Genomic DNA, 16,840 nt, shown 5'->3' with positions numbered 1-16,840 from the left:
CACTAAAGCTCTGCTTCACATAAAACATGACATTATGAAGCAGCCAATTTGAGTTTTAAAAATTGGATTTAAAAAATTCGTCTGAACAACACACAGTCCTGATTCTTACCTCACCTCTCATCCTACCCAGCCTTGGCTGCCCACCATCCCTGTGCCTCCATGAGCTTGAATAAGCCTTTACTCCCACCTTCTCCCTTATCTCATCCTTAATGGGGTGAGTATCAGAGTTGTAACAGAAGGACTGGTTATAAGGGAAGAGGTGAGGCGTGCAATGATGTATTGTGCACGAGTGTTATTTGATAACTTCTTTAAAGGTGAAAGTTTAATTGGTTATTTTATAGTCAAGTCAAAATACTCTCAGTTTATCTGAACCAAGATGTCATGTGACACAAGGCAAAAAAAACAGTAATTGCTGTGGCTAGGGAATGGGGTTGGAGGGACCTTCACTTTTCAATATATATTATTAACACCTTTTGCATTTTGTATTATATGCAAGCATTACTTTTTACCAAAATATAAGTGAATTTTCTTTATGATTGTGTATGCCCTTAAGAGACCCCCTGTGCTGGGATCCTAGCGAATAGTGCCTTATGTCTCCAGGAGGGGACAAGGTCAGTTAAAATTCCTGTTAATTCCATTGTATTTGTACCATTGCTTTGGTGGAGATGTAAATTTGAAAGTTCTCTTAGAAATATTCTCTCAGGGCACCTGGGTGGCTCAGTCGGTTGAGCGTCTGAGTTCGGCTCAGGTCATGATCTCACAGTGGTTTCGAGCCCCACATCAGGCTCTGTGCTGACCGTTTGCTCAGAGCCTGGAGCCTGTTTCAGATTCTGTGTCTCCTTCTCTCTCTGCCCCTCCCCTGCTCACGCTTTGTCTCACTCTGTTTCTCAAAGATAAATAAATGTAAAAGAAAAATTTTTTAAAAAAGAAATGTTCTCTCTTTGTAATATTGGAATTGGAGTCTAGAATTGGCTGTCAACTTGTAAACAGCAACTGAACCTAGGATATAGGTTCAATATCACTCCTCCTAGAGGAAGCTGAAGAATTATACAAATATGTGTCTGAGAAGAAAAGGCATATTGAGGGATGCAAACTCATGTTTCCTGATTGGTGAATAAGTAATACAATCCTGTAACTCAACACACAGCCAGTAACCTCCAGTGGTGGAGTTTATTGGCTTATTTATTTTTCAGAAACTAAACCAGCAAAAACAACACGCTGCAAATACGTTTCATTTGCTCTCTTCAGTCAACCCCAAGTGAGTTATTAAGAATGTTACTCTTTTATAGGCTATCGATACTTTTTCCATCAAAAAGCTATTTTAATTCATTATTGATGCTTTTTAAAAATGCCACTGGCTAGCCACCACCCTATTGATGGCAGAGGATAAAAGAGAAAACGTCTGAGGAAATGCATGAGTACAACCATTGCTTTTGTTTTAATACGGTTTGTTAAATGATCTCTCCTGATGCATGTAAACTCAGTGACGTCTCCATTACCAACCGCAATGCTGGGAGCACTAACAGAAATCCCCTATACACACCCTGCTCTGCTCTCCTAAAACCAGACAGTCAGCATGGCATTAAGAATTACACGTTGGAGCTCTAGAGCCACACTTCATTGCTTCACTAGATACTAGCTAATAACCTTGGCTAATTGTCTTAACTTTTCTGCTAAGTTTCCCCATCTATAAAATAGGGATAACAGCTATATCTCCTGCATGGGGTAGTTATGTGCAGTAAATAAGATAATGCGTGTCAAGAGCTAGGCAGCAAGTGAGTGCTCCATAAATATTAGTTATTATGATTATATTATAATAGGACATCCAAACTCAGTACTATTATATCTGGAAATTTTTCTATTCAAGTAGTTCTCCATTTCACCACTGCCTCACTGATGATCCAAAACGTGTGGAGAGCACACTTGTATTAGTCACCATGTTCCCCACGTTTCATTGCCTCATTCTGCCTCAGGCCTTCCCTGTATTTGGTATTCAGCAATTTATAGATAGCAACCTGGAGACACTGATTCTCTTCTACCCCTTCCTCTTCTCTGCTCTGATGCTGTTCTTAAGCACAGGCAGGATGGTGAGGGTCAGTGGCATATCATTCCAAGGCATAAGGGAGCTCTAAACCTCCCTTTGTCTCCAGTCATACCTGATCTCTGGAGAATGCCTGAACTCACACCACTGGCTCCATTAATTCTTTGGTTAAAAAGAATGAAAAGGAAGAAGGAAATGGAATGAAAACTCTCCTAAAGAGAAATGGAACAGTCTTACCTTATTCCTGTCTACCTTAAACTCAGGCTTAAGATGTGATGGACAAATATGGTGATTTGGGTTGCCTATGAGTTATCTTAAGAACAAAATCCATAGGCTTTAGTCATAAAACTTCATGAATAATAGAAACATAAGCTACCTTTTGCCTTCGCCCACCCAAATCCTCTGCATCATTCAGGACTATTCTACATAATCTGTCCAGGAATAAACCCTGCCTTTTTTTGAATGCCCATCATGCCTTATAACTTAACTACAGCCCTTATTATTTATTCCCTGTCTTATTTTAAGGTTCTGTGTTATGGGTATTGGTGACGTGTTCTAAGTCTTCCACACTGAGCTCTCAGAAAGCTGAGGTCAGGGCTCCCATCCTTATTTCTCATCCACAGCTTGTAATCCATGTTCATTTTCATAGTGTGTCATCCTAATCATCCAGCCCTGCGCTGATAGCCTCATTTGATGCATAAGCAGTAACTACTAGAGATCCAAACTTATAGTGACTTTATATTCACACAGCCTTGGAAACCATGACATAAACCAAGGAATAATCAATGGCATCGTTTTAAATAGTGCAGCTAAAAATGGATTACCTGCTCCTACACAAAGAGGAACAATTATAGCTCATGCTGCTACAGAGAGGAGGGATGGTACTTAATAATGTGATAGAGGAGATCTCATAAAGCTATAGAAATGGGTTATCTATGCTCAGCTCCAACCTGGAAGGCACTTTTCCCACACAAAGGGGTTGCGGACCCCATTAATAACCACAGCCCTTAAAAATTCAGATTCTGGCACCCAAGCCAATAATCCTCACGAAGAGAACAAGGTAGTCCAAACAATCTCATTTTCAATCTATAAAACTCAGAAATTTGTACGACCCTTGTCAGCATCTTGGAGGAATATTGAAAGGAAACAAGGTCTTCTCAAAAAAATGAATCTGATGGACTCAGAGCCAGTGACGTCAGAGCCAAAAACAGCATTTTCTTTTCACCAACATAAATCCACCTCAAAGCTCATGCCATCCAGGGCTGGAGATACATGGCCTCTCAGACTTTCATTCCAGTCTCTTTCCCCTTCACTACTTGGAAGATTTACAAGGAGCCCTGGAAGAGGGGCAAGTCCTCATTTCTCCCCACAGCTCCCTCTGACATCTTAGAAGTCTATGTCCACATGGTCCCCTGAAGGGTGACTGCTCCAAAGCAGAGAGTTTCTGCTGGTCTTGCTGGTGCTGCAGTGGCCTTTACCTTTGTAAGCCTTGTCTCCCCCAGAGCACTGCTGGGGAGCAGGCTGTGGGTCCCAACCAAGCCCCAGGCTGGCTGGCCTCCAGACCCTTCTTAATACCTGGGCCTCCACTACCCTCAACTTGTCCTCAGAGATGCTCCCTCTGCACCACTTTTCTCCAGAATACCCAATGCTGTCTACAACAAGTTCAAGATTTTATAACATGCCAGAGGGGCTGTTGCCCTCAAGCAGCTTCTCCTCACTGCCCTGCAAACGTTTCCAGGACAAAGAAATGCAACAACCTTGATTCCCATGGTAACCAAGAAGAGGGGCGGGGGGAGGGGGGGCAGGAGAAAAACAAAACAGAGAAAACCTGCACCAATTAATATCTCAATCCTTTATTCTGCCATAAACAAAGACTCTGTAAATAAAGGTGTAAGCAGGATGCAGACACCCCAGGGTAGACAGGACCTTTTCAGATAAAAGCAACAGGAGACATGCAGAAAAGAAACTAGTTCGTACCAGAACTAATCCAGTGAAAGGTTATCTCCAACTTCTGCAGTGAGGAGGGAAAAGAGAAATGAGCAGAATCTGCTGCATATCTTCCTTTGCAGCTTGAGTTTGATACATAAGAACAGTGAATGGCGTTTCACTTCATTTTCCACAACGTGTTTACGATCTTCATAAAACCCAAGATACAGAATCCTTTCTAAAAGTTTCAGAAATAGACACTAGATTCTGGCGAGGCACACTTGAACACTAGAGTCACAGCAGTGGGTGAAAGCAAATAAGCAGCTCCCCCAAGGAAGACCAGCCTAAACCCAGATTATTTCCATCTGTGTGTGCAGAATATGAAAATCACACAGTTTCTGAAAAGGAATCCAGGTGTCCGGGTGAGACTTTTGCACAGCACAGATGACTTGAAAAATAGCAGATGCTTTTATCCAATTTATTACATTGCTCAGTTACTAAGGAAATGGAAATTCTGGAAATTTGCCAGCAATGCTTAATCTAAAGATATGTGCTTTCCAAAAAGGAGCAGAGATAAGCCTGGCTTGTCTTTCAAATCACAGACATGGCCTGCACACGGCAGAAGTTTTCCAACCATAATATATGATCCACAAACTTTTTTTTTCTGTTTTCCTGAGTTGTTGGCCAAATAGTCCCAAATAGAATGACAGAAGAATCTTAAAAAGGTGTGGTGAACAGTCAACCAGCCAGTGTGCATACATGTGGAGAAATAATGTATAACCTTATATTGCACAAGTCATGGAGTAATACATGTTGTTTTTTTTTTTTTAAAAAAAAAAAGCCAAAACCCTAGAAATTATATAGATAAGCCAATAGTAAGAGTCAAGAATTACTTATTATCCTACCACCCAGCAATAACACTATTAACATCTTGGTAGAGGGGCACCTGGTGGCTCAGTCGGTTGAGCTTCTGACTTCAGCTCAGGTCATGATCTCACGGTTCGTGGGTTCAAGCCCTGCATTGGGCTCTGTGCTGACAGCTCAGAGCCTGGAGCCTGCTTCTGATTCTGTGTCTCACTCTCTCTCTCTGCCCCTCCCCTGCTCACACTGTCTCTCTCTGTCTCTCAAAAATAAATAAATGTAAAAAAAAAAATCTTGGTAGATATCTTTCTGGACTTTGTTCATACAGACTATACATCACATTTTTACAAGATTAGAGTCATTGTACATATTATTTAGTAAACTAATTTTTCATTTAGGAATAAGTTTCCATAAAAACAAATAAACTTCTGTTTATTCCTTTTAACATCTATAAAGCTCCCCATTATACCATTATTATTTTAGGAGAAAATGTAGATGATCTCCAGTTTTTTGACATTATAAAAAACACTCCAATGAATGAATACTCTAGATGCATTTCTGACCATTCCCTTAGGACGAATTCTTTAAAAAAGAATTTGAGGTCAGTGCTGTGCAGATGTCATAGGTTGTTTTGATGTACATTACCAAATTGCCCTTCAGAAGGGCTGCTCCAATTTATACTCCCACCTAAGTGGTGTGGCTAAGTGTCCAAAGCATTAGTACCCATGCTGTGCAGTAAACTCACTGTCAGAACCAACTTCTTATGGCTGTAAGAATCTGCAGCCCTATGCAGATGACACATTGTTCATCATTTGCACACAAGCACACCTAAGGAAAAAAACGTGTATGCTGATAAATAATACATACGTGTGCAAACAAAACAAAAATCTCCAGGAATTTCTCATTTGGCAATAACTGAAATCATCTTCTGTTTTCAAATATCTAGTTTAAATTTTTTTTTAACATTTATTTATTTTTTGAGACAGAGAGAGAGCATGAACAGGGGAGGGTCAGAGAGAGAGGGAGACACAGAATCTGAAACAGGCCCCAGGCTCTGAGCTGTCAGCACAGAGCCCGACACGGGGCTCAAACCCACGGACCGTGAGATCATGACCTGAGCCGAAGTCGGATGCTTAACCGACTGAGCCACCCAGGTGCCCCTAAATATCTAGTTTAATCAAGGCACCATCTGGGTGACAGGTTCATTATCCACTAAATGTTCCCCACACCTATGGTTCCGTGTCCAAAGGGGGAGAGAAAAAGCCTGAGACCCTGTGCCTGGCCCAGCCCCTCTCCAGTCAGCCCTCCCCCAGAACCCCAGTTGCCTGTAGGGGTATCTCATGCCCCAGTGCTGTGTCCTGAACCAACCAGACCACTTCTGAGTTCTGTCTTTAGATATGCTATCCCCTCTGTTTCAGAAGACTGAGTTTCATTCTTTCCTTCTCTGGCAAATTCTACATCTCCACCAAGGTCCATCCTCAACAGCCCCTCCTGTGGAGCTGCTCTGAACCACCCAACAAGTCACTTTTTGTGTTTCTGACATCACCCCTGTGTGTGCCTCTTTTATACGACTTGTAATACTGAATGTGATGGTCTTGTTTACATCTGTCTGTCCCATGAAGCTGCATGTGTTCTACCTTCTGGGATAAGGACTGTGTTGTGCATATTGAAGGTGCCTGATAAGTACTTGAAAAAAGTGCAAATGAGCAAATGAACACAGTTACAATTCTCCCAAGCCCTTCTGTGACCTCTCCAGAAACTTCAGAGATTTATTCAAAATTTACTCAACAAGAAGACTGTTATTTTGCATTTTTAGAGGCCAGGCTTTCCTTGGGGGCTTATCCCAGATCCAGGCTCCCACCAATAGTATGCTCTCCCTTCCTTCTTATGAACAAGCACCACCACTGTTCTCATTCCTAGACTAGGAAAGAAGGGGATGAAACCCAGTCCATACATGCAATGCCATGGCACCAGCCAGGGACTACCCATCTTCTGTATCGAGGGTATCAGGAAAAGAAGAGGAGGTGACAAGAATTCTAGTTCAACAAAGGTGGGCTGTTAAGTGTAAATGGGACAGTCTTTGCACTGCCTTCCAGCAGCAACTATAGCATGACAGGGACAATAAGTGAGAGGAGATTAAAGGGGGTAAATGTGTTTCCATTCTATCAACTTGATCCTGTAGGACTGGACTAAGGATGCGACACGAATTACCCTCAAGCAATGTGAACATTCTGCAGATATATCATCAAGCAATGCTTTAGAAGTGCTGACACTACACCACACAGTCCCTGGAAGACACTCCCTCTCTCACCGTTTTCACACAGCCAAACAGATCCCAGCTTCTTTTCAAATCTGTTTTCATCAAAGACGTGTTTACCTTTTTGCCATGAAATTGCAGCCTGGGCACAGTGCCGTGGCTCCAGCAGGCCTGCCACTGGGCATCAGCGAACAGCAAGCCCTGACTTTGGAAGACGGAATTCCTGGGCTTGAATTCCAGCTCTGCCATTTTCTATCTGTATGACCCTTCCCAAGTCACTTAGCCTTTTTTGAGTTTGTGTTTATGAAATGACTCACTTTCTCACTGTATGCAGTCACCTCCTCAAATGTCATCTCTTTGGAGAGGCCCTCCCAGACCGCTTTTTGAAATTATAGTCCCTATCCCCCTCTACACTTCTCTTGGCATGTATTACTACTGGTATTCTGTTAGATTCTGTGTCCATTATTCTCCATCAGTAAGGAAACACCAAGAAAGTAAGATCTTTGTCTCACTCACTAAAAAAGTTGCTGGCACGTATTAGGAACTCAATAAATATTTGCCACTTGCATGAGTGGGAATAGTGATGATCCCTCTCATTGGATTATGATGAGGATCAAATGAATAAGCCACAAAAAATGTTTAGCATTTGCTTAGCACATCAGAAGCACACAATGTACGATAGCTACTAGTTCTAATGGTACTAATAATGAACATTCCATTTCCAGAGTCATTTATTTTAAATCAATACTGAAAATATGACCTTATATAGTCTGGTTTTATTTTTTTTTAATTTTTTTTAACGTTTATTTATTATTGAAAGACAGAGAGACAGAACATGAGCATGGAAGGGGCAGAGAGAGGGAGACACAGAATTTGAAGCAGGCTCCAGGCTCCGAGCTGTCAGCACACAGCCCGACGTGGGGCTCGAACCCACAAAGCGCGAGATCATGACCTGAGCCGAAGTCAGACGTTTAACCAACTGAGCCACCCAGGCGCCCCTGCATTCTTTAACGAATAGCCCAGCTTCTCCCAAGAAAGGATTTGAGGTAGCTTACAAAAAGATGTAAAACGTGCTTTGCCAACATATCTTACACCGCTCTGGAATATTTTTACAGTTGTTGATAAAATATTAATGCATTTTCTTTTCCTGTGCATATATTTCATGGCCAACACAATCAACAGTCTCATTCTTCTCATAGGCAACACTTAATTGAGACCAGTGATCAGACTTTGTAGAAAGAAGCTTATAGGCGTCCCCAACTAGATCACCCACAGTGGCCTGGTCACGGCCCCAGTGGTGTGGGCCCCTTTGCTGAGCTGTCCTTGTGTATCACTCTCCGTCCTGTGGGTTCCACATTTCCATCTGCAGAAAACAACTCTTGTAAAATATAGTAGGTGTCTCAGCTAGCATTCTGGAATAAACCTTCACATAATGACAGTATTTATGTACTCCCTCAATGTATTTAATGACTCTCCAATACTGTGTGTTGCAAAGCTCACAGCTGTCACACGTTTCCTCTGTTTTTCCTTTTCATTTTCTTTACAGTGTGTAGATTTTTGTGCCCCGTACTCCTCTGTGATTAGTCCTGTAGAGTCTCCCATGTCCTCTTACTTCTGTTCATCCTTCTTATTCTGCAGTGGCCTCTGTCCAAATTTGTCATCTTGATCTCTGCCTTATTATTGCATTTGCATTTCTAATAAGGCTCCCAAAGTCCTCAGTCATGACTTAGTTCTTTTTATTCTTCTTCAATTATTTGATTAAACAAGCATATGCCCCCCCAAATTTATAAGATTCTGTAATTAAATGAATAAAGGCTCAGATAGGACCTTTTGATTTAATTGATACATGCTCAAAACTGTGTTTACCTTTTGTAAGCAATTTTGTGCTTGATATTAACTCCAAAATAGGTGACATGTTTAACATTCTATGTTGTATGAATTACAAGCTGAACTCAAAAAGATTAGCTCAATAAATTCTGAGACATATGTATTGTTTACAAATGGTTATAATCTAAATATTCACTACTACAGTTTATGAAATAACGAGCTTGCTTTTCACATGATCACCAGAAACATGCATCAGTTGAAGTGGTCAGAATAAAATTCCATCCGGATGAACCTTGGGAAAACACCTTAGCATTAAATATTCAAGAAATATTCTAGAAGAGAAATGAAACATGAGAAGAAATCACTCAGTTGAGGAAATCAGGAAAAGATAACAAGATAAAGCAAAGGGTAAAATTATTCCTAAGAAATAGATACCATATTTTTCTGCATAATTGCTGAAGGTGAGCCTGAGCCACAAATCTGGCTGTAATGGGCAAAGCAGAGAGGAATACATATTTGCTTATGAGGCTTACAAAGTGTCTGTTCACTTAAGAGAGCCACAGGTATTCCTAGCAATGAAATCTTAGAAAAGTTTCCCTTGTGGGTCCTGATTAAGGGAATTCTGTGCAAAGGAGTGAATTACTTCCTCAGCAAGCCCTGTCTTAAATACCAAGGAGAATTAAACAGGAGTGCTTCCATAGCAGCAGTAAATGCCATTACCCACAAGGCAGCTCGCAGAAAGTGGTCCATAAGGAGTCAAGACAATGGTCCTAGGGTGAGCTCTCAATTCAGGAATAACTTCTAGAATTTTTAAAAGAATGGACTTATTTGCTCATTTGGTAAACATTTATTGAGTATTTTATGGGTCAGGTGCTGAGCTGAGCGTTAGGGAGTAAACAGTGACAAGACAAATGTAGTTCCTTCCTTCAGAGAATAACATACTTGTTGGAAAGACCAAAAACCACAAAACATTGAGAGGTGTGCAAAATAAGGCAGCTAAATGCTGAATTTTCAGCTCCTTAACATTCTCCTCTCCAGTTGCTTTACCCTCCACAGTATTGCAACTGAGCTCGTCTTATCATCACACACTACCTTGTTCTTATTACAACCATGCCACCTTTAAATCTGTTTCATTAAAGTCAGTCTCTAACCCACACCTTCTCCCCTAGCTCCAGCTCACCTACATAATTCTTTAACCTCACTGATATCTCCACACCATCAACCACATTCCCATTAGCCACCAAACAGTCCTCTCTTTTTATTTTCCTTCTGAATCCTTTAGATCACCTGATCTATAATTATTTTCACCTCCTTGAAAATTATTATCACCTCCTTTACATCTCTCTCTTGTCCCATCTGCATGTAATAAAACCAAGCCTGGTGGAGTCCAGTTCATCCACACCTATATTTAGAAAATAGAATATTCCTGGAGGAAACACACACATGAAATATAGCTGACTGGTTTCACTCTAAATTCATTACCAGAAGCCTGAACAAAACACTCAACACTCTTCTTATGTTTCCTCAGTAAATTAGCTTTTCCAGACTCATCATGATTAGTTTATACCTTCTATAGTCTCTCTCCTCAAACCTTCTTCAAATGTGAGTTAAACATGATTTTTAAAATATTCTTTATGATTAAAAGATAGAAACCATCAGATAATAATTTGTAATCTTCCACCCTACCAAGTCCATAAGTTTGCCTCGTTTATGCCCGTCTTCTCCATTTGTCTTGCTCTAGAGGAGGAAGCAGAGCTCCCCCAACAAAGGCCTAGACACCCTCGGGAGCTCTGGAGCCCTGATCCCTGGCACCTTCTCAAGGTTTCCCTTGTCTTCGCTGCACTTTCACTCTCTTGCTTGTCATTGGATCATCCTCATCAATGCATAAACATGCAATAGAATCCCTGTGGTAAAAACAAGTAAACAAATAAAAACCCAAATCCCTTACCCAATATTTTCCTCCAGCTGCTATTCAATTTCTTTCTCACATAAAACAAACAAACAAAACAAACTGCTTCTTTCCTTCTCAGGGTTTATTCTCATTTTACTTATCCACAGGACTCTAATGAAACTTCTTGGTTAAGGTCACCCGTGATCTCTGTGCTGCCAAATATAATGCACTGTTTAGTGTTTCACCTTAACTCTAACCAACTCCCTGCTTGAAAACCACCCATTTTCCACTCTGCAATACCACAGTCCTCTGGTTCTCCTCCTACCTCAGTGACTGGCATGCTGAAATTCATTAGCTAGATCCTCCTCTTCTTTTAGGCTGCACCTCTGAGCTGTATGCTCCTATATCAATTGCCTACTTGACACACAAGGATAGTGGGCTTTAGGGTGGCAAGAGAGATGACACCCTCGTCAGGAGGCTATTCTAGAACTCTGGGCAACAAATGGTGGTAACAATGGACATGGAGAGAAGTATGTTGACCCAAGAGGTGTTTAGGAGAAAGAAATGTCTGGACTTGGAGATTGAGAGATATGGCAGGGGCTGGGAAAATTAGGAAGAGTCAAGGATGCCAGTCAGGGTGATGACATTCACTAAGATTGGGAACTTGGAAGGAAAATGGGCTGCATATAATACAACCTTCAAAAATTTTCCAGAAACCTAGTTTCTCCCAGCTAAGCATTTAAGAAAAATTAGGCAGTAAGCAGAGGGTTTGAAATGTATTCCCCAGCAAAAAAAACTTGGTATGCAAGTACTGGCCCTGAGGAACCATATGTCTTGACCATCTTTAACTTCCAAAAGTTCAGGGAGCGGGTCTGCTTTGTTCAGCACTCTATCCTCCAGTGCTGGCATTGCAGCTGGCATACAGCAGGTGCTTAGTGAATAGTTATTGAGTAAATGAAAAGAAAACATAGCTATCAATAAAATAAAGATATAACCCACCCACTCCAAAAAAAAAAAAAAGAAAACGAAGAAAGAAAAAAGGAAAACATAGTTAGCAACTCTTTATGAACACTTAGAAACTGAACCAGGATGGATGCCTGCTTCTTTTGCCTCTCTTTCCTCATGTACAAAATGGTAATATTGGTAGCAACTTTATTTTAGAGTTACTGTAAGAATTAAGTACAGTAATAACTGTAAAGTCTTTGAACAGTGCGTGGATCATAGCAGATGCTCAATAAAAACATTTTTATTATTGACTTTTTTTAACAAAACCTCTACTCTGCCATGTAGAAGTACCAAATGACTTCCGTGATTTTTTTTAAAGAAAACTTTAATTCTTAAAGAAAGAGAGGAAGAATCCTGGCTAGAACTGGTAAGCACTGCTTCAGTCTCCCTGTCACATAAAGACCTGGACTCCATAAAAAATCAGCTGAGAGACTCTACCTGCATGGTAGCCCTTTTCCTATGTGTTTGGTGACCTCTCCTCAAAGGAAGCCAAGGCTCGTAAGGGGATGCTGAGTGAACGCTCACTGTTGCAGCTACATTCCTTGTAAAGGGAATCCAAGTTGCTGGTCTTTTAGGGTTCTCCCACGTCATACCTCCCTGTGACACGAGTCCATATGCAGGACAAATTGATGGCTGCACAAGTCACACAAGCCACGGAAAGAGAGGTGACCCTTTAAAAACAAACTCCATTTGTATCTAGGAGAAAAGTCTGAAAACCTCCAGATTAGAAGGATCCACCAGAGCCACAAAATAAGCTCATGAGCAAAAGGAGAGCAGAAAGCAATAGACAGGGGCTGAAATTAACATATTGTAACTAGATTAAGCCATTTCTGCCATCATGGCCGCTGCTCCCCTCCTCCCTAAACAGCCTCCCAAAGCATCTGGGAACAAAGTTGGCTGCGGAAGAGATCTAAATGAGGCCAGCTCCACTGTTCAGTGGACCACAACATGGTGGAAGGGACAGCACTCATCCATCAAAAGAGCAACAATTATCAGGGTTTGCCTAGCACTCCACAGTTTACAAAGCTCTATAATATAGATACAATGGGTATCATGTTTTTGAAATCTTTCAAACTCTTTTTTCTTCCATTTCCTCTTGCCCTGTGACTAACCACTCATCCATGGAATCAATGGCATGCATGGCTTCAAGGAAAGGATAGACACAGCCTGGACAAAGAAGTGATTCCTCAACTTTGAGTTTCAAATTCAACTCATTTTTTTTTCTGCCCTTCGGGGTAGACACAGCCTAGAACAAAGAAGTGATTCCTCAGCTTTGAGTTTCAAATTCAACTTGTTTTTTTCTACCCTTAGACAACAACATTTTTGAAAGCCAAGATGAGTTGAAGGAAAAAAAAGCAATTTCTAAAATCTAAAATCCACCGTTATATATATACCAAGAGTAGATTTCTCCCAAGCTACAAGGCGGGTAAGAGTCTGCATAGATAGGTAGGTGTCTCTGAAGCTGTCACCGAGATGCAGTTGGGGTGGAAGATGTTTACTGGGAGTTAGCATCTGTGAGAGGAAAAGGAGGAAGTAGGATTTGGGGGTGGAAGAAGTTAAACTTCAAAGCAGGTGAATATAGCCACAACCAAACCAGTGAGAAACTCTGAAATGAGCACTAATCGTCAGAGTTGTCTATGCCAGGCTAAAATGTTTAGGCTTCTACATCCCAGCCTTATTTGGATGTGGGCTGTCCTGGGAGTAATGTGATCTCAGGTGAGGCGGCTCTCTGCTGCTCAGGCAGCTCCTCAAGGGGCTAAGAGGTGGAGGCCATCGGCTGGAGGCCACCCACAGCGCTGGGGAAACACTCCTCCCTTGAAGGGGATCTGGGAAACACATGGGAGACCTTCCAGCTTGGAGAAGAACTGGAAAAAGAGGCAGAGAAGGAAAAACAATGTGATATGTGTGTCCTTAGGTTCTAGAAAACGGTAATATTTTTCGAGTTCCTTGGGAATATCTAGTCAAAGACAGAGCAGAACAAGTAGCCCAGTGGTATGGAAAGCAAGGGGCCTTTTCACAGAGACTTGTGCAGACCATGCCTTCTAGAGACTGATTGACAAAGACTGACCACAGCCACAGTCCCAGCAGCAGCCCTGGACGGCATGGGCATGGCTCACTAAGCTACTCTTATTACAGTGGTTGATCTTTTGGGTCCACTTCCCTGCTTCTCCTCTAGCTCCAAACTCCCACGACCACACACGATAGAGCTAGGACAACCTCTTTCTCTGTGTGCTAAGGAAGGACTTCAAAGCTCACGGTATGATATGCACGGCCTATCCCAGCATGGAGAGAAATACAAAGCACTGACTGGCTTTCTCTCTTCAGGGCCAGATTCTTTTATGTTCAGTTCTCATGAGCTCTAGACCTCACCCTAGTGCTCTTGAGTTCCCAGCCTAGGGGAGAAGCTCTAAGGCCAGCAAATTTTGAAGAATCCCTGATAAATGCCTTCGTCCCGATTATTTATAGTAAAGGAGGCATCAATCTCCTCACGACGTGTTGGCAGCCTTCAGAGAGCAGACTAAGGAAAAATGATGGTGCTAAGTCAGACCCTGAGGGGGTTTATTATATTAAAGTGAAGAAAATAAATCTCCACACTCCAGCATATTTTAGTCAGGGCCCCTCTACTTCTTGTCTCACTTGCCATCCCTTCTGAACACCTCAGTGAAATAGAGCTGGAGGAGGAAATGCAAAGTCAGGCCAAGGCAGGCCTTTTTCCAGATCATTCATTCAACCACCAAGTACTGAGACACTCAGGAAAGACTTTTCTTTGGAGTCTGAGGACAAAGACAAAGAAAGGCTACCTCAATTAAGTATGAAGAAGCAGACTAAAAGCAAAATTGAAATCTGTATAAATACAGCTAATGAAAATCCCTCACCATTTTGTTCCCCAGCTGATAGCCTACCTGATACATTCGATTGCACTGAGAGCTAAGCACTCTGCCAAGTTCTGCTAACATAGAATGTGCTCCTATGGAGTTGCAGTGCAGAGGGGAAGGGGACAAATATTTATATTTTAGGTCTGTCATCACATAGCCTAAAACACATGTGGTATTATCCCCACTTAGTACACTTCAGAAAGAATGAAGAAGGGGAGAGTTAACTGAGGTTTAGTTAATTCTAAAATTATTTTCACTCCTAAGTAGTTTTTTAAATAATAGGTGATCTGAAAACCTTGAACTCCTCCTTAGTACTCACAGAATTGGAATATGCCCTCCAGTGAAAGGGGGGGAAATACAAATTTTGAGAAGACGGTGAAGACCTTCTAGGAATTGAAAATGTTTCGACTAATTCTCACTGAGGATTCCCAGGCTACTCCCATAAGCAAGCAGCCTGAGGGAGGATCACATATAGATGCCAGCAACTGAGACACTGAAGCCTCCCTCTGCCAATGCACTCACATTTCAACACTCACTCTGTCCCAAACTTTCCAGATTGTTCTGAACATGGTGACAGTCAATCCCTCACCTTGTTAAGGGTTACCTGTGGGACTTGATTCTGCATGTTTAAACCGCAAAAGGCAATGCCAAAATATATGCATTTTTCAAAATATATGCATGCATAAATTATATGTGTGTATATATTACATATGCGTGAAAAGTTAAAAAATAAAAAAGTTCTATCAACAAGCTGGAGTCAGAGTATGGGGGCAGCCTTAGCCATCTGCTTTGTTCTCTTCCTCTGTCCTCACAGTAATAGGGGAAGCCTATGAAAGCTTTCACTTAAAGGTGCAGATACTAAAAGCCAGGGGGTGGCAGACATCACTAGCTTTCATTCTATGGAAGAGAATCAAAATATCTTTTCAAATGACAGATTTCACAGGTCTTCTAATAGATTTTTCCATATTTCCTCCAATAGGAAGTTGGAGAGCCCAACTGTGTTTGAAGAATCAGCAGGTGGAGCTGGAGAGCTAATTGAGCTGCTCGGCTTGGGGACGCTTCAGACAAATGCTTCGACAACAGACCAAATGGCCTTTGGATGAGATAAAAGACCCTGTGTATTCTTATGAGGTCCCATGGATGCTGTCAAGGAAAAGTCACTGTGAAATTCCTTATGGGGGCGCTTGGGTGGCTCAGTCAGTTAAGTGTCCAATGTCCAACTTCAGCTCAGGTCATGATCTCATGGTTCGTGAGTTTGAGCATGCTGTCAGCACAGAGTTCCCTTCGGTCTCTCTCTCTCTCCCAGGCTCTCTCTCTCTCTTTCCCTCTCTCTCTCACAGCTCAATAAGCACCTCTGTACTGATTTTAATGGGTTACTTAAAATGTGAAGTCCAAATTAGGTTGGTCTCATTCACTGCTGTGTGGGTCCAACTCAGTGAGAACTATTCAAAACATTTTCAAGACAGCTTATTTTGGAGGTTCTCTATTTGTTTATTTATTTTAATTTCCATTCTGAGTACAAACCACCACTGAGAGTCTAATAATGTTGAATACTAGCAAGTGCTAATAAGAAGAATTAAGAACATATCCAGTCCAGGCCTTCCATATTACAAATGAGCACAAGAAGCCCAAAGATTGTCCCAAGATCAAACATCCAATAGGTTCACAGTTTTGTTTTGCTTGCACAGTGTGAACCTCAGTAACAGTTTAGCTGTGTGCAACTTTACATAATAGATGAGTTTCCTACTGGTTGTATGTAAATAGAATCTTTGTCAAGTAAACCATATGTTCAGTGTGCTAAAAAAATTCTGGTTAAAAAAATACAACCATGGATTCCTTTGGTTAAAAAAAAAAAAAAAAGGTGTTTCAAGAGACAGGAGTGGCACACTTTCTCAATCTTTCCAAATCTCCACTTAGAAACAAACAAAGCAACTAGATAACAAAGACCCATTAACAACATTAAAAATAAAATTGTGTTGGGGCACCTGGGTGGCTCAAACATCTGACTTCGGCTTAGGTCATGATCTCACAGTTTGTGAGTTCAAGTCCCACATCGGGCTCTGAGCTGACAGTGTGGAGCCTGCTTGGGATTCTCTCTCTTCCTCTCTCTCTGCTCCTCCCTCACTCTTGCTCTCTCAAAAAAATAAAATAAAATA

This window comes from Panthera onca, chromosome B3 (genome assembly GCF_046562875.1).
Source record: "Panthera onca isolate mPanOnc1 chromosome B3, mPanOnc1 haplotype 2, whole genome shotgun sequence".
NCBI lineage: Eukaryota > Metazoa > Chordata > Mammalia > Carnivora > Felidae > Panthera > Panthera onca.
Note: the sequence above shows the minus strand (reverse complement) of the source record.